Source organism: Colobus angolensis, unplaced genomic scaffold (genome assembly GCF_000951035.1).
Source record: "Colobus angolensis palliatus isolate OR3802 unplaced genomic scaffold, Cang.pa_1.0 Scaffold16, whole genome shotgun sequence".
NCBI classification, from domain to species: Eukaryota; Metazoa; Chordata; class Mammalia; order Primates; family Cercopithecidae; genus Colobus; species Colobus angolensis.
In genome coordinates, this window is record NW_012114710.1 from 14990515 (window position 1) to 15015343 (window position 24829).

Sequence of the window (24829 nt, forward strand, 5' to 3'; positions counted from 1 at the left end):
TACCCTAATAGGGTAAAAATTAATATTGGCTGAATATCTATAATTTGTATCCAAATTATCTCCATTATAGAGACAAGAAGAAAAAAGAGGCCCAGAGAGATTAAGTAACTTGTTGTAAACCATAACCCTAGAAAGTTTCAGAGCTGGGATTTGAATCCAGTTTAAGGTCCAGGCACATAATCATGACACCAGGAAATAATAGTTCAGAGACTTGCACTGCTAGTAATTTTCACTCCATTTTTTTACAGATGGGAAACTTTGTTTTGTCTCTTCCATGGTTTAATAGAAGAAAAAAAATTATTTAAATATTGAGTAATTATTTGCTTCAGTCAACCTTCAAGCACCCAGAGTCTGAAAAATCTGTAATTATACTGGTGGATAGTAAAGCAAACTAACACTGTGGGTTTTTCTAATTTATACATATAATCACTTTTAATTGTATGTTTACATTAACCTAGTGAAGTAAGTATTATCCTCATTTTAGCAATAAGAAAACTAAGTCTTATTCAAAATCACAAAGCTGTAAAATTGGAATATAGGATTGTGACACATTGCACAGTGCATACAAATATCAAAACATTAAATGGTATATCTTAAATACATACAATTTTATTTATCCATTATACATCCATAAAAGTAAAAAAAAAAATTAAAAGCAGCAAATGTGGACCTCCCTTGAACCTGTACTTTGCTCCAGTAGTCTACACCCAAGTCGATACACAAGAAATAGATTCCATTGTTTTTCAAAAAGAGAAATTAATAATACAAATGAAGTTGCAGAAGGCTACAGATGGGTATAATGTATATATAAGTGGGGAAAAACAATATAGCCTAATCAGAAAAGGTATACCATGAAAATTTTGAAGAAAATACAGGTCTTTCATAGTTTAAAAGAGAAAATAAAAACAAAAACATCTGTGTAGATTTACTGATAAGAAAACAAATTTCCCTATACCAGGAAAGATGCCAACAAGCAAGATGCAGTGTGTAGGAAGCAGACATATGTGATTCTAATAAAAGAAAGAATTAAGTTTTAATGATTAGTTTGAGGAAGGAGACAAAAGGACAGACAGAGATGAAAATGAAATGCAATTAATACTTAAGAGACCAGTGGCTGAACTTGTTCTATACTAAAATTTCAGTGTTCTAAAATAAATATATCTTGTGTTTTTATGATATGCACACTAGTTAAGTATGCAAGCCCAGTTACCAGGTTTTTGTTTGTTTGTTTGCTTGCTTGTTTTGGCAAATATTATTGAAGTTTACATAAGTGTACAGATTGATAAAGTGAACATACCTGTGTAACCAGCACCCAAATCAAAAACTAAAACACATGAACAATTTTAGAAATTTTCTCATGTATCTTCTCATCCCTTCAATTCCCCAAAGGTAAGTACTGTTTTAATGGCTTCTAGCTCACTGGCTTAGTGTTTGAATTAGACATAAGTGGAATCATGCAGTATATATTATTTCGTGTCTGTTTTTAATTTTTTCAATGTTATTTTATTGTGTTTAAGGGACATATTCTTGGTTGTGAGAGTAGCTTTTGATCTTTTATTCTCTTTGCTGAATGGTATTCTATAAGTGTTCCACAATTTATCTATTCTCTTGTAAATAAAAATTTAGATTGATCCTGTTTTTCATTGTTTTTTGCTGTTAGTAACAGGGCCACTGGAAATAATTTTGTGCATTTATTTTAGGGACTATATTTAATCATTTCTATTGGGTAAATATTGGAGAATGTAATTACTGGTACCTAAGTTATACATATATTCAGCTTGTTTATATGTTTAATACTACCACCAAACAATTTTCCAAAGTGGTTACAATAATTTATTTTGCCACCAGCACTGTAAGAGTCTAGTTGCTTCACATTATTTCCAGTACTTGGTTTATCTGTCTTATTCATTTTATTCTGGGGATTTATGTAATGGTATCTCATTGCAGCTTTAATTTTGAGTGAACTTACGATTACTGAAGATGAGCACATTTAATATGCATTTTTGATCACTTGGAGATACTCTATGGAAGTGCCCCTTTGCCATTTTTTCTATTGGGTTTTCTGTCTTTTGTGATTGACTTATAAAGGTTCTTTATAGATTCTGAATATGAGATTTTTTCCAGATATATGTATTGCTAACTACTTCCTCTACTATGTAGCTTGTCTGTACACTCTCTTAATGTTAAGAGAGTAACATACTGTTGAATAGGAATGCTTAATTTTAAGGAAGTCTAGTTTATTATTTTTCACTTTATGTTCTGTTTAGTAAATCTGCCAACTCCAAGGTCATGAAGATATTCTCCTATGTTTTTTTCCAAAAACTTTATTATTATACCTTTTACATGAGCAATTAATCTGGAATTGAGTTTTGTGTATGGTGTTCAGTAGGTATCAAGTGTAATTTTTCCATGTGGATATTGATTTAGCACTTTTTCTATTGTTCTGCAATGTTACCTTAATCATAAATGGTTAGCATATTCCTGCAATCTGGTTTTTTTTTTTTAATTCTCTATTCTATTGGTCTTAATATTCTATTTGCCAAACATTATGCCAACACCACCATTTTATCTTGCATCTCACACCATACTTCTGGGTCATTTTCACTTCTTTCTGAAGAATATTCTTTTTAAAAAGTTCTTTCAGCAAGGTTTTGATCATGGAAAATTCTTTGTTCTTGTCTGAAATTGTTAATTTTGTCTTCATTCTAAAAGATAGCTTAGATACCTAAATTTGCAGTTATCATTTCTGTTTAGTTATAGTGATAGTACCATCACTTTGAATATCCTATCATAGTCTAGCTTCTTTCAGTGCTATCAGTTTAATTGCTGTTTTTTCTGTAAACAATGTATTTTTCTTCTGGCCAGTTTTCTGACCTTCTTTGTCTCCTATATTCTGTTTTACTTCTATTTGAATTCCTAGATATGAATTTTTATTTTACTTTTTGTAGCAGTCTGTTTTTCACATTACTATAAAGACATACCTGAGACTGAGTAATTTAGGAAGGAAAGAGGTTTAATTGACTCACAGTTCTACAGGGCTGGGGATGTCTCAGGAAACTTAATCATGGCAGAAGGTGAAGAAGCAAGTACCTTTCTCACAAGACAGTAGTGACAAGTGACAATGTGCTAGCAGCCCTCACTCTCAGCACCTCCTTGGCCTTAGCGTCCACTCTGGCTGCGCTTGAGGAGACCTTCAGCCCGCCACAGCACAGTGGGAGCCCCTCTCTGGGCTGGGTGAGGTTGAAGCCCCCTCCCTCTGCTTGCGGGGAAGTGTGGAGGGAGAGGCGTGGGCGGGAACCAGGGCTGCGCTCCAGGGCCAGTGCGAGTTCTGGCAGGTGCAGGTGTGGACGCGGGTGTGGGCGCGGGTACAGCTGTGGGCTTGGCGGCCCGCACACAGAGCAGCTGGCACCACAGGCCCAGGGCAGTGAGAGGCTTAGCACCCGGGCCAGCAGCTGCAGAAGTTGCGCCCGGTCCCCCAGCAGTACAGGCCCGCCAGGGCCGCACTCAAATTCTCCCCCGGCCTTAGCTGCCTCCCCGCGGGGCAGGACTGGGGACCTGCAGTCCTCCATGTCTGAGCTCCCGTCCTGCAGTGGGCTCCTGGGCAGCCTGAGCCTCCCCAACAGGTGCTGCCCCCTGCTCCGTGGCACCTAGTCCCATCCACAGCCCAAGGGCTGAGGAGTGCAGTAGGGACTCAGGACTGCCGGGCAGCTCTGGCAGCAGCCCCAGTGCAGGATCCACTGGGTGAAGCCAGCTGGGTTCCTGAACTGGATGAGGACTTGGAGAACTTTTATATCTAGCTGGAGGATCGTATGTGCACCCAATCAGCACTCTGTATCTAACTAACCTAGTGGAGACTTGGGGAACTTTTGCATCCAGCAGTCTAGCTCAGGGTTTGTAAATACACCAGTCAGTACTCTGTGTCTAGCTCAGGGTTTGTGAATACACCAATTGGTACTCTGTATCTAGCTAACCTAGTGGAGACTTTGAGGACTAGCACTCTATGACTCTGTGTCTAGCTCAAGGATTGTAAATGCACCAATCAGCACTCTGTGTCTAGCTCAGGGTTTGTAAATACACCAATCAGTACTCTGTACTAGCTACTCAGTAGCTCAAGGTTTGTAAATACACCAATCAGTACTCTGTGTCTAGCTCAAGGTTTGTGAATACACCAATTGGTACCCTGTATCTAGGTAACTCTGTATCAAGCTAACTAGCACTCTGTGACTCTGTGTCTAGCTCAACCATTGTAAATGCACAAATCAGCACTCTGTCAAAATGGACCAATCAGCTCTCTGTAAAACAGACCAATCAGCTCTCTATAAAATGAACCAAACAGCAGGATGCAAGTGGGGGCCAGATAAGGGAATAAAAGCAGGCTGCCCTAGCCAGCCAGGGGCAACTCGCTTGGGTGTTCTTCCACTCTTTGCAATAACTCTTGCTGCTGCTCACTCTTTAGGTGCACACTGCCTTTATGAGCTGTAACACTCACCACGAAGGTCTGCAGCTTCATTCCTGAAGCCAGTGAGACCACGAACCCACCAGAAGAACAACTTCAGATGCGCTGCCTTTAAGAGCTGTAACACTCACCAGGAAGGTCTGCAGCTTCACTCCTGACAGGGAGACCATGAACCCACCAGAAGGAAGAAGCTCCAGACACATCTGAACGTCTGAAGGAGCAAACTCCAGACACACCATCTTTAAGAACTATACCACTCACGGTGAGGGTCCGCAGCTTGATTCTTGAAGTCAGTGAGACCAAGAACCCATGAATTCCAGACACAGTAGGAAAGAGAGCACTTGCAAAAGAGGAACTGTCCAACACATAAAACCATCAGATTTCATAAGAACTCACTATCACGAGAACAAGATGGGGGAAACTGCCTCCATGATCCAATCACCTCCCACCAGGACCTTCCCTCAACAACTGAGTATTATAATTCGAGATAAGAGTTAGATGGGGACACAAAGCCGAACCATATCACTTCTCCTTCTTGTTTCCTAAATCAGAGGACTCATGATATTTCGACTTTCTCAGATATTACCTTTTGAATAGCCACTTTTATTTTCTGTCTTCATAAAATTTCTGTGAACTGAATGTTGGATTTCTTAGTCTATCTTATATGTGCCTTAGGTTTTCAGTGTGTTTACCTCAATATTTGTCTTTCTGAGTAATATCTTCAAACATACAATTCTAATTAGCCAATCATCTTATCAATGTGTAATATTAAGGAAAATATATTTTTTAAAATTTCAGATCTATTTGATTTTTTTCCAAACTATTTGATTTTTAGTCATAAGATTCTTGTTCACCTCTCATTTTTATAAATAATTTTCTTATAATTTTTATCATTTAAAAAATTTATTTAGTCCCTTTTCTCCAATATTTCTGTTATGTAACAAGACCAGGAAACTTGTGCTACTTTGTTTGTATCTACTGACTCTTGCTTATATGGGATTGTTTCTCTGTGTTGTGTCTTGTAGTTTGGATTCAGTCAGTCTTGAGTGGGGCTTTATCTTGTGCTTTCAATAGCATGAGTTGAAAACAAATCTTCAGTAAGGTTTTTTTGTTTCCTTTAAAAGTCTCCCTATGAGTATTATGAAATGTGAACACTTTTATGTTCATTCCTTATCTGGATGTTGCTAGAGCACATAGGTAGAGTAAATTTAAATTCCAAACCTATATTTATCACAGGAAAAAATATCTATTTGTAGAACTGGCCCAAAAGTCAATCTTTTAAGTCATCTCTCTCTCCAGAGGTTGGGCCTTTTTCAGTACACCACTTCACTGACAGGTAGCTAGTTGAGAGTTCTGGCTTTCTTAAGTAAACTAAACTGGGTCTCGGTTATAATTCTCTTTTCTGTTTCTTTATGGGTCTTAGACCCAACCTCCTAGTTACGTAAGCTGGCTAGCACAGGCCAGCCTCAGTATCAACTTACGTATTTTCTTCTCATTTTTTTTTTTTTTTTTCTTTTTGGTACTTAGGGCTGTGCCTTCTGTCCTAGAAATTCAGTCACCATTTTATTTAAATGTTTGGGCATTTCATTTCATATGTATTACACATTATATTTTGTCTATCAGTCTGTTTCCTTGGTTAGATTTTCAGGTAATCGGTTGGGTATGGTGGCTCATGCCTGTAATCTCAGCACTTTGGGAGGCTGAGGCAGGCAAATCACTTGAGCCCAGGTGTTCAACACCAGCCTGAGCAACATAGGGAGACCTAGTCTCAACAAAAAATACAAAAATTAGCCGGCCGTGGTGGCATATGCCTATTGTCTTGGCTACTTGGGAGGCTGAGGCAGTAGGATCATTTGAGCCCAAGAGGTCAAGGCTGCAGTGAGCTGAGATTGTGCCACTGCACTTCAGCCTGTACAATAAAGTAAGACCCTGTCTCAAAAAAAAAAACAAAAAAATCTTCAGGTAATCTAGTTTGCAATATTGCTGGAAATAGATATCTTTTCTGCATTCAAACTTTACATATTTTTAATATTACTGTATGTTTCATTTTTATAAAAAAACTTTGTCATTAAAAAAACAAGCTATTGTATAGCTAGCATTTATAGCTTAATCCTTCTTATAAGTGTTAATATGTAAGTCTTATAATAAAGTTCAGAAAAAGTGTTGAGCCTGATTTTTATACATAATCTTCTTCCTTGAATTTCTAAAGACCAGAAAACTCTATCTATATATTTTCAGGTATTCCACAGTGACCAGGTAGCACATTTTAAATATCCATAGAGTACTGCCTAGCTCATGTTACTATCTCACCAAGAATATGTCAACCGTAACAGGGAGTCAAATGATGAGCACTATTTAACCCACCTTCATGGTACTGCTTTGTGCTTCCAAACAGATTTCTACAGCTAAGGGCAAACTATGTATGAAATAGTGCAATGAGTGTGTATAAATGTGATTCCCTGAAGGAGACCAGCTGTACACATGCATAGACAAAATCCCCAGTAGATTTCATTTTGGAGAGTTCCTTTGACCACTTACCGTAACCAAATCCAGCCTTGTAAAAATAATTTTATGTGGGTTCTAATGATTTATTCAGTATTTATTGTATATCTACTGTTCTCTGGTCACTAATGATATAAAGATGAATTAACACTACAGTGTCTGGCTTTAATGTTTCTAGTCTCAGAGGAAGAGAAGATGCACATTCAGAAAAATGCATTTCATTACGGAATATACAATATTAGGGGATAAATTTTGACAAGCATTGGACATTAATCAGAGGTAGGATACAAAACATAGGTTAGTTGATGGGAGAGAGGTGAACAAGAGAAGGTTTTGTGAAGGAAATTACATTGTCCTGAGTCTTCAAGGAAAATTGTATATTTGCATGACTGGAAAGGCACTTCAGATAGAAGCAACAACATGTGAAGAGCTCTTTGAAACTAGGAACTGTGAATCTAGAATGATCTTTGTATTTTGTGCTTGATAATGGTGGTGATTTTTTTTTTTTTTTTTTTTGAGACAGAGCCTCGTGATCTCTACTCACTGCAAGCTCAGCCTCCCAGGTTCATGCCACTGTCCCGTCTCAGCCTCCAAAGTAGGTGGGACTACAGGTGCCTGCCACCACCTCCAGCTAATTTTGTTTTTGTATTTTTAGTAGAGACGGAGTTTCACCGTGTTAGCCAGGATGGTCTCGATCTCCTGACCTCGTGATCTGCCTGCCTCAGCCTCCCAAAATGCTGGGATTACAGGCGTGAGCCACTGCACCCAGCCTGGTGATGAATTTTTAACTCACCAGGTGCCTGCTTTGTTGACAGCAGCAAATATTTCCAGGCATTCTGAAAAGCAATTTGAGACCTCCATGAATGTTTGTGAATGTGTAAAATAAATAGATGATATTAATGACTTAATAAGGTTTCTATTCAAATCAGAGATAACATTTATCACAACTATGAAGAAATACTAATTATATATCAAAATTTTCAATGTCAAATAGAATCTTATTTTAAGTACAGGGATGGTAAAAATAAATTTGGGTGAGATTACAATAAACTATCTAATAAAGTATAAAAACCTTAGGAAGATTTATAAAGAAGAGATGAATAAGAAAACAAACAACACAGATTGAATGAAAACTGAAAAGAATGAAACAAGCTGAATAATGGGAGTTGGGATTATAGAGAAAACAGCATGAGCATTGCAGGGCAGAATCACAAAAGAGAGGCTCAAATGGAAAACACATTTTTTTTTTTATCAAAAAGAATTTTTGCTATCACAAAAAGTTCTTAGAATTGTTGAGAACCAATAAGATGAAATGAGGGGTACTGAGTAAAGCATGAAGTAAATGAAAATATACAAAGATCAAACCAGAGCAAGTTGCGAGTGGATATTTTAAAAATAGGAAGGTATTTAATAGAAATACACACAATATGTAAATAGTATGTCTTTCTGTAAATTTGGAAATAGATCTTAATTTAACTAATTAAAAATACTTCATCAAAATTATTAAAACTGAATCTTCTGATACAAATAGTGAATCAGATAGCTAATATAGATAAATAGAATAAAAGGAAAATCATAATGGACTAGTGTTAATCAGTGAACTCTTGGAGAAAGTGAGGTTAGAAATAAATTTGGTATAGTTATGTATCATAGATTGATGAATAGAGGTAGAGAGAATACAAGAATGTAAAAAACAAAATCTCAAATGCAACATTGTATACAGAAAAGGACACTGTAAGTAATAAATGTCAATATATTCACCAGACTGAATTATAAAGGGATTGCTACAAAGGAGTATACATAGAGGAGGAAAAAATGTCACTGGGCTTTTAAAGCTACCCTAAGTGATGGATGGTATGTAAAGCAGAGAGAACAATGCAGACTTTAGACCTTCAAGCAAAAGGGTAAAACCATAAGGAGAAAAGTAGGAGAGGAAGAAGAATGTGTCCAAAAAGAAAATATAAATGCTAATTTGAATTACATAATAAAGAACATGGTTTTCAGAAACATGCATTGTACAGAGAAATGAGTGCATACATGTTAACTGTTGCAGCCTCAATTAAATGTCTATGTTATAACATTTTCAATATAGTATACCTCACAACAACTAAACCAAGTTTTAAAAACAACAACAAAGAACTGTGTGACACTAAGAGTTGGTTAGAAAAAAATTAAAAATATTAAAAATATTAACGTGCTTTCTGTTTTACTTTTCTGTGTACTTGACTTTCACTTTGTTGTCCTGAGGCATCCTTTATCTACAGGGAAAACAAGATTTCTTACAGGAGAAATGAAAAGAGAAAGAATATATTAGTATTCAATCTCTGCGAGGCAGAATTATTTAGCAAGATTATGATAGTCTTGCAGCTCTGCCTATTGTGTTAAAATGTTTTTCCCCAAGTATCTTTGTGGTAACTTTGCCTTTTTTAACATATGAAAGCCCAAAGCTGGAGTTTCCAGATCTTAGTGTTCTCCTCCAAAAGGGTTGCTACCTCTTCCCCCTAGAGCTTGAATGCATAGGGCTTTCTGCATAGTGGAAGATACCCATAAAGAAAGCAAACAAAAAGGCTATCCATTTTCTAGCCTGAGGATTGGCAGGAAAAAGAGAGTAAGAGAGTGATATGTATGTCCCTAATTTTCCCTCTCCACGCTTTGCCCTTAAGAGGTCCCCAGCAATCAGGCAGACAAGGGAGATGATCACCTACCAAAGGACACCACAAAGACACAATAGGGGAACCGGTATTAATGTATGCCCTCTGTATTCCCAGTATTCCCTCTCATGTCAAAAACCATGTAAGCCGCTTCCATTGACTGGTGCATCTGCAGGTTATCTTAAAAGGGGAGGGGGAGGCAAGCAGAAGACTAGATCACTACATGAAGAGACTAATTCTAACACTGCATTTAAAAAAAATAAAATAGGTTTAGCACTTGGTTATATTTCCTCCCATCAGAAATTTCAAATTAGCTTAAACACAAAATAAATATATTATATTTCTCTTTATACACTTGAGTACAATGTGAGCTAAATTTTAGGACTCAGTTTCAATTGTAATTAAAACTACAAATGATCACCAAATCCGAAATGTTTGATTAAAAAAAAATCTAAGAGTATCATTTGTCAAATCAATAACTTTCTAAGGATGAGCTTAAAGCAAGACACTTTATTACATTAAAATGTTCATTATTTTTAAATTGTGATTATATGTATGTTGTATTTTCCTCTGAGAACTCTAAGGTATTTTCATACTCTAACTCAACATTGCTTCAATGTAAAATAGAAAAAGAAGCTGACAGTCAATTAGAGAAATAATTTAATAGCACTGCCAGGTGGTAGTTAAAATATGAAAAACAGTTCTTCGAATGGCTAGTCAGTGTTTGATACTTTCAGCAGCTCATGTTTTGCTTGATATTCTTCAACATAATTTTTTGAAATAATTTGAAAATGGGAATAGTCAATTATATAATATGTAAAATATTTCATTTGTGTAGCATTTTCACTGCTGCCCTTTAAAGGCAACTATCACAACTGACTAACTTTTTTTTTTTTTTTTTGAGATGGAGTTTTGCTCTTGTCACCCGGGCTGGAGTGCAGTCGCGCAATATTGGCTCACTGCAACCTCCACCTCCCAGGTTTAAGTGCTTCTCCTGCTTCGGCCTCCCAAGTATCTGGGATTACAGGTTCGTGCCACCAGGCCAGGCTAATTTTTGTACTTTTAGTAGAGATAGGATTTCACCATGTTGGCCAGGCTGGTCTCGAACTCCTCACCTCAGGTGATCCACCCACCTTGGCCTCCCAAAGTGCTGGGATTACAGGCATAAGCCAGGGTACCTGGCCACAACTAATTGTTTTTTTTTTTAAATTTGTATGTTGGTGGTTTATTTTTCCTTTCTAAGTCTTCTAGGAACATCGAATTGAAAATAGGAGTTATGTTCATTTACACACCACAGTGTATACAAGAATCTTTGTCAAAGTGCAGTCCAGTGCTCATGTCATCTGCAAGGTCCTCCTGGCCATTCTGAGGTTGGTACTTCGTTATAAATAATCTATGTATAATGGCAGATATTATACCGCTGTTTAAAGGTCATTTACACTGAATAGTTCTAAAATCAATATTACATATTCAGTTTTTCAGCTAAATTGGGACTATTTTTTCTTTCATTTTTTTGAAATGTCTGTGTTTACAGGGAAATGTGATGCCTGAGGCATGAGTGGGGGCTATGTTAGAAAGTCTGTGGTCCCTTTGGTATGGTTTATAAATTGAAATAATGAAGGATTCAGTTATCCAGGACAGTTCTTAATGTATTTGTTATTTCAAGGCTTGATTTGAGTGGTGGTAGAAGGTAATTACTATATTTTACTCTGTTTTGTGGCACAAATATACATTGGTACAGGAAAATGTGCTAAGAATTGCATACACCCGTCTCTTTAGAGTATTTGGTACATCTATTTGAACTTTCTCATAACTTTGGTCAGCACATAATTTTTTTTAAAGCACCAAAACGAGCCTGTGCATTTGTCTTAGTCCCAGCACAGTCACTCTGCTGGGCACATGCAGACAGGGAAAACGCAGTCTATGCCAGCTCAGGCCCTTGCTGAGCTTGACCTGCTGACCCATGCTATGAGGCGTATGCACGTCTACGAACAGCTTTGCATTCTAGCAGATTCCATGTGCACTATATGAAAATCTTATTTTATTTTCCCCTTGAATTCCTGGCTACCCAGCACAGACATGGCTTTTCAGCCCTTCTTGGGAATAAAAGACAGATTAAGAAAAAAAGATGCCCCCCTTCAAACAATTTGAGCAAAGAATAAAACATAGTTAGATCCTTGAATCTAACATATTTTCAACAATATTTTCAGAAAGGGAAGAGGCTTTAACTATTTTGTGAGCTAATAGGAAACTTTATGTATAAAGCTGCAATACGTGCTATTCAATTTCAGAGACAGAAAAAGATTTTTTATCTATAGTTTCCTGTAGTTCCCCTGTGACCTTTCAATCTGAGTCTTATGATCTCTACTAAACCGTGAGCTATCTTGGGCAAATATTTCCTTATTCATCTTTAAATTCTCAGCCTCAGGCTTAGTGCTGGCACCTATCACTCAGGTGACATAAATTATAAAAATAGTTTATGAATTAATATAATAATTTCATATTTTTATAACCATGTATTTATTCTTGGGAGTCTGCGATGAAGCAAAAGATTGTTATCACAGCACTTCCAAAAGTCATTGACCTTTCTTCTATTATACTACCTTTTTCTATCATAACTTATAATAAATAAGATGAACTGATGAGCACATGGACTAATGTCATGATTATTCTCGATCTAGTCTCTCATTGGAGATGAAACAAAATCACCAAAGACAGAAAACCCTTGATTGGTCAGTGTAGCAAAAGATCATTACAACATCTATTTAAAATTTAAAAATAAATAACTGCCTGTAATGATAAAGACTTACAGTAACAATTGTACTTATAAAGATAAAAACTAATTTAGGAAAAAAAAAGACATATCGATACGGCTCATAATATACTATTAGTCAGGATCATAATGTGAGTAATTTAAAATGAATGTGAGAGGGTTTTTAAAATACATTTGTCTTTCAGGCTTATAATTAAACAACAATAACAACAACAAAAACTATGTAACACCTACCTTCAAAATAGAAAATATAATGGCTTTCTTAAAATTTTGCAGGAGTAGGAGGGACAGGAAGAAATTACTTTATGGGGAGGGAATTACATTATCCAGTAGGTTACATTAATAATTTAATAGCTTGCCACAAGTCAGAGTTTTAAATCTTTGCCTCCCTTCTTACTCCAGAAATGCTGTGTCATAAGCAGAGCTAAAGAAATGGAACAATTTTGCTGCAGAAATTTGAAAATGATAACATAAAGCTTTCTGGTCTGATGATTTGCTTATCTATCTGACTATACTAGATGTGAAGGGAGGAAACAAACTATTAGCTATATTTTTATGTTTAATTATTAATATTACATTATTTGAAATTTTAAATTATTAATTTATTAATATTTATTACTTGTAAATATATGTAGCCTATCTAAACACACATGTTTAAAATTACATATATCTTTAAAACTTTTGGGCACATTGAGCAGTATTCATAAAAAGTTATTTATAAGATTAGAAAATAATGAAAATAAAGTGATCCAGTTTCACCAAATAAATAAAATCTATTATATTTTATAAATAGTTTACTGCATTTATTTACTTTATGGAACATGTAGAAATGAATAGTAGAACATGTAATAAAAAATATAAAATAAATAGAGAATGAGTTTTATTGGTTACAATATTTAGAAAATTACAGTGAGTCTACCATTTTAGGTGAGAATATTGACTTTGGTATAGATAGATCGTTTTCAAATTTTCCATCCCAATGCTTTTGTACAGATTATCACAAATCTTCATATGTTTCCAATCATAGTGTAATGTTCCCACTAGCATATTAATTGCTCAAGGACAGAAGCATTCTGTATCTTGTTCAGTGTTGTATTTTCAGCTGTTAAAGCAGAGTTGTGCCTGTGTATAGTAGATGCTTAAAATACATTTGTTAACAAAAGACTATTTGGGACCATTAGCTTTGGTGGAAAGGAGTGTAAAACGATTCCTTTTCTAAAGACACCAATGCCAATAGTTAAGATGAAGTGTTAGAGTCATTTGATCTACTAGAGTTTTTTTATTCATTTATTTATTTCTTTTAGATGGAGTCTCACTCTGTAGCCCAGGCTGGAGTGCAGTGGCACGATCTCGGCTCACTGGAAGCTCCACCTCCGGGGTTCAGTCCATTCTCCTGCCTCAGCCTCCCTAGTAGCTGGGACTACAGGCACCCACCACCATGCCCGGCTAATATTTTTGCATTTTTTTTAGTAGAGATGGGGTTTCACTGGGTTAGCCAGGATGGTCTCGATCTCCTGGCCTCGTAATCTGCCTGCCTCAGCCTCCCAAAGTGCTGGGATTACAGGCGTGAGCCACCGTGCCCGACCCCTAATAGAGTTTTAAACCAAGACCAATAACAATTCTGAAATTAGAATAATAACAAGAGCAACATCATCATCACAAAACCAATTATTATGGGAAACATTTATAGGGTTTAATATATATTCCACACATTTTCTTGGCCATTTTTAATTTCTATTCTATTTTTCCCTTATAGAAAAATACATTTACTTCATATATGGGGAAATTATAACTGAGAGGTTAATAAACTTACACAAGGTCACTAGGTAGCCAAACAAAAAAACAAACAATCACATCCAGATATGTCTCAAAATTTTTGCTCTTATTTCTCTGTCATGTTTTCTCAATTTTGTTATATTTATCACCAACATCATTTATATGATTGCATAGTATGAATATTGATGGAAGATTATGCAACTCTAACCATTATTGATAAGCTTTTTATAATTTTTACAATTTTCAATATAAAACTTTCTGAACATATAAAAATGTAACAAAACCAACATCAAGCTTCAATACCAATCAACATTTTTTGTATAATTATTTCACCTATTCTTCACAGTTTTTATATTTGTCTGTTGATCTGTTTTAAAACAAATCCCAAACATTATGTCATTTCTTCTCTGAAAGTTGCAGTAAATAAAAATAAATAAATGAATACCCTCTGTTATGTAACCACAATGATGCTTTCACATAGAACAAAATTGAAAATAGCCCCTTACTGTCTTTTAATGCTAGTCCATTTTCAAAATTCTATTTTGTCGTGAAAAGATCATTATAAAGTTGAGTTATTTGAATCAGGAACTAAACAAAATCCACTCACTGTATATGATTGTTATATCTCTCAAGTCCTTTTCATTAAACAGACCCACTCTCCTCTTTTAAAATTTTTTTCTGCAAGAAGCCTATTGGAACCGAACCAACTACACTAGAAAATGTCCTATATTCTGCACATGTTAATTACCTTTAGCCCTCATGTATTGTATTGATGAGAAGTTGGATGTAAAGGCTTATCTACATTCATGTTTAATTCATTTGTGGGGGAAAGAATACTTTATGGCTGGTGTTGTACACTTCATATCACATCATACTATAGGAACATCAAGTCTGGCTGTTTCACTCTTAGGGATCTAAAAGTGACCAGTGGGCTGATCAGATAGAGAAATAAAGAAATAAAATATTTTGGACACAATGTTTGGTTACAAAGGTAGTATTAATAATCCATTACTCTGAAAATGGAAAATTGGTTATTAAAGGGAAAAATACATTAAATATGTACATTGTCTCTCTAATAGGAAATGTATTTAAGGAGACTCAGATAGGCCAAATGAATGATGAAGAGTTACTCTACAAAACCACGAAGAAGAGTTAACCAGTGAGAAGTAGCTGGATAGCAGCAGGGATGTTTTGAAGTCCAAATCCTCTCATAAATGTTTTTAATATTTTATGTTCAACAAGCTCATGAATTATCACACATTCTCTCACATTCTATAGGCCTTTGTAAACAATAATTCACTTGGAATTCAGAAAAATTTTAGCACAAAATGTCTAATATCAAATATGCAATTATACTGTTTTGTACATCACTTCTGAAGTTGCATCCTAGATATATATTTCTACACATTCAACTACATATACATGTATCCATATTTGAATGATTGTACATAAATTTTCAATCTTATTTTAAGCATGTGTCAACAAACATCATTGTAGTAAAGCTACACATCCAAAAGGATTAGTTTCCAAAATTAGATTCAAGAGATGGTAGGATGTGATCTTTTTGTATCACAATTGCTCCTTTATTCTTCTATCTCCAATCTTCTGTCTCTTGTCAAAAATTAGATGTGGCATGTTTTTCTCCCTACATATAAATATGTCATCCCGTTGCATGCTATTCCTATAGAGTAATAATGATATCAAGAGGCAAGATAAGATTCACCTCAAATAAAAATAATTATTAATGAATATATTTCTAACCTAAATATCTATGACAAGATACTCATGCCTCAGGATAATTTAATTTTGTATAAAAATTACTCTTCTAGTCGAATCCCTGAATAGATCAGTAATGAGTTCTGAAATTGAGGCAGTAATAATAGCCTACCAACCAAAAATCCCCAAACCAGATGGATTCACAGCCAAATTCTACCAGAGATACAGAGAAGCTGGTACCATTCCTTCTGAAGCAATTCTAAACAACAGAAAAAGAGGGACTCCTCCCTAACTCATTTTATGAGGCCAGCATCATCCTGATACCAATATCTGGCAGAGACACAACAAACAACGAAAATTTCAGGCCCATATCCCTAATGAATATTGATGTAAAAATCCTCAATAAAATACTGGCAAACCGAATCTAGCAGTACATCAAAAAGCTTATCACCACGATCAAGTTGGCATCAACCCTCGGATGCAAGGCTAATCCATCACATAAACAGAACTAACGACAAAAAACACATGATTATCTCAATAGATGCAGAAAAGGCCTTTGATAAAATTCAACATCCCTTCATGCTAAAAACACTCAATAAACTAGGTATTGATGGAACATATCTCAAAATAACAAGAGCTATTTATGGTAAACCCATAGCCAATATCATACTGAATGGGTAAAAGTTAGAAGGATTCCCTTTGAAAACCAGCTCAGGAAAAGGATGCTCTCTGTCACCACTCCTATTCAACATAGTATTGGAAGTTCTGGACAGGGTAATCAGAGAAGAGAAAGAAATAAAGGGTATTCAAATAGGAGGAGAGGAAGTCAAATTGTCTCTGTTTGCAGATGACACGATTGTACGATTAGAAAACCCCATTGTCTCAGCCCAGAACTCCTTAAGCTGACAAGCAACTTCAGCAACGTTTCAGGATATAAAATCAATATGTGAAAATCACAAGCATTCCTATACACCAATAACAGACAAACAGATGTCCAGTCATGAGTGAACTCTCATTCACAATTGCTACAAAGAGAATAAAATACCTAGGAATACGATTTACAAGAGACATGAAGGACCTCTTCAAGGACAACTACAAACGACTGCTCAAGGAAATAAGAAAGAACACAAACAAGTGGAAAAATATTCCATGCTCATTGATAGGAAGAATCAATATTGTGAAAATGGCCATACTGCCCAAAGTAATTTATAGATTAAACGCTATCCTCATCAAGCTACCACTGACTTTCTTCAGAATTCAAAAAAAAATTACTTTAAATTTCACTTGGAACCAAAAAAGAGCCTATATAGCCAAGGCAATCCTAAGCAAAAAGAACAAAGCTGGAGGCATCAAGTTACCTGACTTCAAACTATATTACAAGGCTACAGTAACAAAAAGGGCATGATATTGGTACCAAAACAGATAGACCAATGGAACAGAACAGAACCCTCCAAAATAACACCATATATCTACAACCCTCTGATCTTTGACAAACCTGACAAAAACAGCAATGGGGAAAGGATTTCCTAGTTAATAAATTGTATTGGGAAAACTGGCTAGCCATATGCAGAAAACTGAAACTGGGCCCCTTCTTTACATCTTATACAAAAATTAACTCAAGATGGATTAAAGACTTAAACCTAAGACCTAAAACCATAAAAAAACCCTACAAAGAAACCTAGGCAATACCATTCAGGACATAGGCATCGGCAAAGTCTCTGTGATTAAACCACCAAAAGCAATGGCAACAAAAGCCAAAATTGACAAATGGGATCTAATTAAAGAGCTTTTGCACAGCAAAAATAACTATCATCAGAGTTAACAAGCAACCTACAGAATGGGAGAAAAGTTTTGCGATCTATCCATCTGACTAAGGTCTAGTATACAGAATCTACAAGAAACTTAAACAAATGTACAAAAAATAAAAATAAAAAACATGAAAAAAGTGGGCAAAGGATATGAACAGACACTTCTCAAAAGAAGGCATTTATGCAGCCAACAAACATGAAAAAAAGCTCATCATCACTGGTTATTAGAGAAATGCAAATCAGAAACACAATGAGATACCATATCACACCAATTAGAACGGTGATCATTAAAAAGTCAGGAAATAACAGATGCTGGAGAGGCTGTGGAGAAATAGGAACACTTTTGCACTGTTGGTGGGTGTGTAAATTAGTTCAAACATTGTGGAAGACAGTGTGGCGATTCCTCAGGGATCCAGAACCAGAGATACCATTTGACTGAGCAATTCCATTACTGAGTATATACCCAAAGGATTAGAAATCATTTTACTATAAAGACACATGCACACATATGTTTACTGTAGCACTATTTATAATAGCAAAGACTTGGAACCAACCCAAATGCCCATCAATGATAGACTGGATAAAGAAAATGTGGCACATATATACCACGAAATACTATGCAGCCATAAAAAAGAATGAGTTAATGTCCTTTGCAGGGACATGGATGAAGCTGGAAGCCATTATTCTCACAAAACTAGCACAGGTACAGAAAAGCAAATATCGCATGTTATCACTCATAAATGGGAGTTGAACAATGAGAACACATGGACACGGGGAGGGGAACATCACACATTGGGGCCTGTCAGGGATTATGGAGCAAGGGGAGGGATAGCATTAGGAGAAATACCTAATGTATGTGGTAAAACCTAGATGATGGGTTGACGGGTACAGCAAAACACCATGGCACATGTATACCTATGTCACAAACCTGCACGTTCTGCACATGTATCCCAGAACGTAAAGTATAATTTAAAAAATTAATCTTCTAGGAAATATATATTAGCAACTTTTGCTTTGTAGAATCCCTTATAGAACAGGCTTCTTGTTATTTTATTCCCTTATGAAATTTGGCAGCCACAGATTTTATATAAATCCCACCAAAAAAAGTAACATCTATACTTTAACAAGACTTTATTTATATTCATAATAAATTCCTGAGATCTCCAATTTCTTACTTAGTTTATTAGCTTTGTTTTTATGTGGAAATATTGTGGGCTTTTTAAGGCAGAAACTGTTTCTAACTCATCACAGATCTCTAGAGATTGGCACTGAGGAAGAACACAACAAAGATTTATTTGTTGAATGCATTTTTAAAATAGAAGAACTTCTTACTTGCTTGCAAAGATTGAAATTAAGTATTAATATGCTTGGCTTTTAGAATAAAATATTTAAGCCAATGATCATTTGATTCAGTTATTGTACAAGGCCAGTCTATTCAGCAAAAACAGAGCTTCTCATTTGACATAGTTGAGTTATCTGTTCTTATAAAAACAGTTTTCAAAGGAATTAAATATATTATGTTTATAGTATCTGGATGAAATTTTGGGCACTGAAACTTTTACAAAGATGAGATGTTCAAACGTATCCTTGCTTTACTTTGCCAACATAGAAGCCAATACCTGTTGCTATAGTTTTAAAAATTTATATTCTTTTTATTTTATTGTTCACCCTTACCTATCAAGAAATAGATTGATCATTATTCAATGCAAAGGTCTAAAAATTGTCTTCCTTTACTTTTTTAATGTAAATCATTGTGATTCTCTTGATTGATTTATGTTTGTTCTTTATCAAATGATACTGGAATCATGAAAAATGTTTAATTATTGGAATTCACTTATATGTTATTAAAAGTGGATAAACCCTCCAAAGCTAGAAGGAAAAATACAAGTGTCAAAAGTAAACAGAAAATACAAAGAAAGAATTGTAACAGTGTATCCAAGCTTTCTTTTCATTTGTTTTTCTCCGATGAACCTCATGCTAATAGAATAATGAAGGATTATTCAGTTCAAATCTCTCCCTGAACTAAAAAGTGTGCATTTACAGAAAGGAGCATAAAAGAAATTTCCCTTTCCATTTGCCACTTTCTCCTTCTGTGTCACTCTCCAGATTCTCTCCTACAAATAATTCATCTATACCTCTAGCTCTTATAATTCATTGCATTGAAAGTCAAATAAGGCAGAGAGAGACTACATTTTTAGACAATACAAGGCCCGTATGCTCAGAAAACTGGATAACATTTTGCAAAGACTGTATATTTAGTATTTTTTGTGATTACATTTTCTGATATATTCACTGCATATTATTACTATATATTAGATTTTCTATTTTAATCTTATATCATACCCTTTACCTGAATAGATTTATGACATTAAAAGTAGAAACTAGAAATTTTGCCAAACATATATCATGTGTTATTTAACTCTATCTAATAAATTGAGTCACATAAATAGACGTCAGAGTAAATAAATATTTCAAGATAGATTAAGAATTCTATTTTAATTATATTTACATACTTACACACATAAATTTGATGTGCTGTATTTACTTATCATTTATAAAAATGGTTAAAACTGCATATCATTCTATTCTCTTTTGCATATAAGCTTATATTTAACCACATTTTAGAGTTTGGTTGAGATTATTTAGAACCATTATTTCTGACTCAGCAGAATATGTAAAACTTAGCCAAAATTAAAACATGCTTACTGACTTTTCTCTGTTCTGCAGTCAGCAAAATAAGGTTCCCCCAACTTGGCTACTTTATCTCTCTATTAATATTTTTGTGACTATATTTATCCTTTTAAACTCAAGACTGTATTAACTTTACATTCATTTCTCTCTCCTATACTGATCACCATGGGATTGACTGTCAAGAAGGTAATGAAAAATATTGGCTATTATTGAATAACATTATTTAGGCAGTCAATCTACATATAATGTCTTATTCACCATTATAAAATCTGGACCAGGTGATACACAGAGCAAGGAAATGAGGCTATGAAGGCAACAAAGAAGGTATACCCAAATGCCCCCAAGAACTTGAAAGAACCTCAAACTCTTTCTAACATAATCTTATCCCCCTTGCCGATTTATTTTATTTTATAGTCCAACGGAAATATTCTCTGCTTTAAAACTTTTCCTCTTCCCTTCCATCTCTCACGCATGTAGTGAAGACATCTTTAATCTCTAGATTTCACTCTGTCCCTGCTTTCTGAAAATATTTTAGTGGTTCCTTTTCACCACATGGACAAGATGAGCTATATTCACATGACACTCTATTTTACATGACGCTAATATGCCACTTTTCTTCATTTATTAATTCATTCAATATATAAATATTTTAAATGCCTACAGAGAGAGAAAATACAGCATAGTGATTTAGATCACAGGCTCAGGAGACATATAATCTACATTTTGTTAAGAGTTACCCTGGTTAAAAGCTGAGTAAGCTTGAATATGCTCCCTAAGCCTTCTAAGCCTACGTTTCATTGATGAAATGAAATGTGAATGGACCCAGTGTTATAGGCATCTATGGAGACTGAATGAGACAATCAATGTACTATATGTAGAGTAATGTTGACTACTGTGATTATACAATAAATGCAGATGATCATGGTGGTAACAGGTTTGATTTCAAGTAGATCACTGTGTATAAGAGCCTAAAAGGGGGCAAAAATAAATAACAAGGATGGATTTAACTTAGGCACATGTTGTGATAGATCTGGCAAGAGATGATGTTAGTCTGGAGTAGAGTGGTAATGGAGAGAAATTAACATATTCAAGAAACGATTTGGACTTAGCATATGTAGAACTTGGTGATAGATTTGTTTTATAGGATGAGGGAGAGGAGATGTCAAGAATCATTTACAAATTTTTTATTCGTGTGATGAGATGAAGGTAGATTAAATTTAAAGAGGATCTAGGACAAGGGCCAGGAAGCAGAGGAGAAGATCCTGCAATTGATTTTGCACGGGTTGAATTTGATGTGTCTTTGAGTCATCCTAAGAAATGTCCAATAAGCAACTGGATATACTGGAAAGTGTAACTGAGGAAAAATCATCAGAAGTGAAACTTCAAATCTCACGAATCCTGACATGCAATTTATTCCCCAACAACACTTGTCTTTAAAATGTCTCATAAGTTTCTTGTTGTTGTTGTTGTTTGTTTGTTTGTTTTGTTTTGTATTTGAGACAGAGTTTCATTCTTGTCACCCAGGCTGGAATGCAATGGCATGATATCAGCCCACTGCAACCTCTGCCTCCCAGGTTCAAGTGATTCTCTTGCCTCAGCCTCACAAGGAGCTGGGGTTACAGGTACCCGCCACCATGCCCGGCTATTTTTTGTATTTTTAGTAGAGATGAGGTTTCACCATATTGGCCAGGCTGGTCTTGAACTCCTGACCTCAAGTGATCCACCCGCCTCAGCCTCACAAAGTGCTGGACTACAGGCATGAGCCACCATGCCCGGCCTCATAAGTTTTTTTTTTTTTTTTTGAATGTCCTTCTCCCATCTTCTTTACCTGGATATCAGACTTAACATCTTTCAGGCACAGCTGAGATTATGTTTTCTCCAGAGAGCTGTGTCATAAGCAGGCTAGTGATTCAATAAACTTGTTTTTCATTCCTCCTAGTTAGTTCATTGTTTTTCTTGAGGTTAAATGTGGCCCTGTAACTAAGTTGTGGCCAGTAAACTGTGTACCACTTTCAGACCTGGCCCAAAAAGAAGACTTCTACTCCCTTTTGTCTCCAGCCTGTTTGATGCCGAATCCAGCAGGACCTAGGAGATTCTAGAGCCATAGGACATAAGTCTCCGAAACAGCAAGGGAAAGGGGCACTGCCAAACCTATCAAATATATAGAAATGCATTAGTAAGAAAAAGTTCTACCATTTTAAACCACTGATGTTTTAGAATTCTTACAGCAATTACCGTGCCCTGAAATCTTCCTACTTTTTCATGATTACGTTAGGTGCCCCTCTGTGTTCACAAAGCCCTCTGGCATACCTGTATCATTATGCTTTCCCATATGTGGTTCCATATTGGTTTATTTGCCTGTGTCTCACAAACTGTAGATTATATGTGGGCAAAGTCCATGTCTCTCTCTTCTTTGTATCCCTAGTTCCTAACATGGCCCCAGAAACCATGAGTTGGCCCTTGGTGAACATTTTTAGAATGATAAAGTGAATGAATGATTCCATTCATTCATCCAAAATTTTCGTGATGTTTCCCCTGAGACCAAGTGGATGTCATAATACAAATTAAGACCTATGCAGTAGGAGGGCTTCAATTCCTTAATCATTTATTGATTCCTTATTTGTATCTGTCTTCCTTACACTGTCTCCTAATTTTCACAAATACTCCTGAGTTGTAGAAAAAATTGAATTCTCTTCCAATAAATAGTTATTAAATAAATTTAGATATGTTAAAATTTTCCTTTACAACTCTTTCTTATTAAATACCTTCATTTCAGTGCTGCCTTTTCCCCACATTAATATGTTTCTCTCTGCCTTTCTATTTCAGCTAAATAAATGAGGCTTTAAGTCTATATTTTAGGTAAAACTTATCATCTGCTTTTAGTGCTTCAAAACTATTCCAATTAATTTTTTCAAAAAATGAACTACAAATACGTTGGTCCTAAATATTGGAAACAAAAAGTACATTCTATTTTTCCTTAGCCCTGATGCCTTGCTGTTTTTTAAATTCAGCTTGGCATCTTAAAGTGCCTTGAAATAATTACAGAGATCAGAGAAGGCTACCCCTCTCCTTGGCTAGGGAACAAAACATGTCAAATCACCATATGCTACCCCTACACTTCAATGCAACCTTCTGAAAACTCATAAATTTCCAACTTCAGCGTTTCTTAGCAACCACTCTAATATTTTCAGCCACAAATTGGAAGCCGGCCCCAGTGAAAGAACACAAGAAGAATTCATGGAAAGAACCTTAAAAAATACTGTGTTGTGCTCAGACAAAAAAGAAGAGTAGGCAAGCTTCCTCAAGGGATATCTGCATGTGGCAGGTGGGTTCTGGTCTTCATAATTAGCGAGAGTTGTACTATATGGCAGATGCTTTAAATATCAACAATTTCAAAGTGAAGCTTAATGCTAAACTGTCCTCATTCATATTTTTGACATATTTATTGCTTTAGCACATTATAAGATTATAAAAGACTTAAACATTTAGGGAAAAAAAAGAAAATCTTGGCACCTAGATCTAACTAATATTTTTTCAGAGATGAAATGATATAATCATGTAATAGTTGTTTATCCATTTACTCATATCGGCAATAGGGTGTAAAGAAGTCCAAATTTTATAAATCAGAAATTTAGACTGGAATAAGGAGAACAGATATGCATGTCCCAGCTCTTAACTTTGCCATGCAGATTTATCCAGTATATAGTCATGAATTCTTCCAAAAGATACTCAGTAAACCAGTGAAAATTTTGACATGAAGAAACATGGGTCTAACAATTAGCATTTGTATATCAAAGAAGTAGGCAAAGAACACAACAACCAAAAATTAGAATTGCATGTCAAGTCACCATATGCGACCCCTACACTTCAACACAACCTTTTAGGTCTGAATCCTAACCCACTACCTATTACTGTACTCAAGGTACTTAAACTCTTTCAGCTCTAAAATGGAGACTAATACCTAGCTGGGCTGTCATAACAATTAAGTGAAACTATATGTGAAGTTCTAAACTACTATTTCTTAATGACTATTATAATTAATCTATTAACGACTTGTATCAGTCCTCCTAATTATCTAACTCTTCTTTGGGAAAAAAAATGGTGCAAAAATCTTATTCCTCCTGGAAATCAACGACTCTCTGTGTTTCTGATAATGGCAGAGTGGAATTCTTCAAGCAGCAGCAGAACTTGTCAAGTCATGTGTTAACCATTTGTTCTTCCACATACCCTAACAGCAGACTACTTTCTGATGCTATTAATTGTATTCTAATACATCAAAGATCTTTGGCTCATCTATTTTCCCTTGTTTTTTTTTTTTTTTTTTTTTTTTCTCCAGAGATTCTCAGGCCACTGCAGTAATGAAACTAACCAAGTGAGTGAATAATGAACCAAAATGTCACATATCCAGCAGGAAAATGTATACAAAGTAATCTCTTCTCCTTATCCTTTGCCAAAA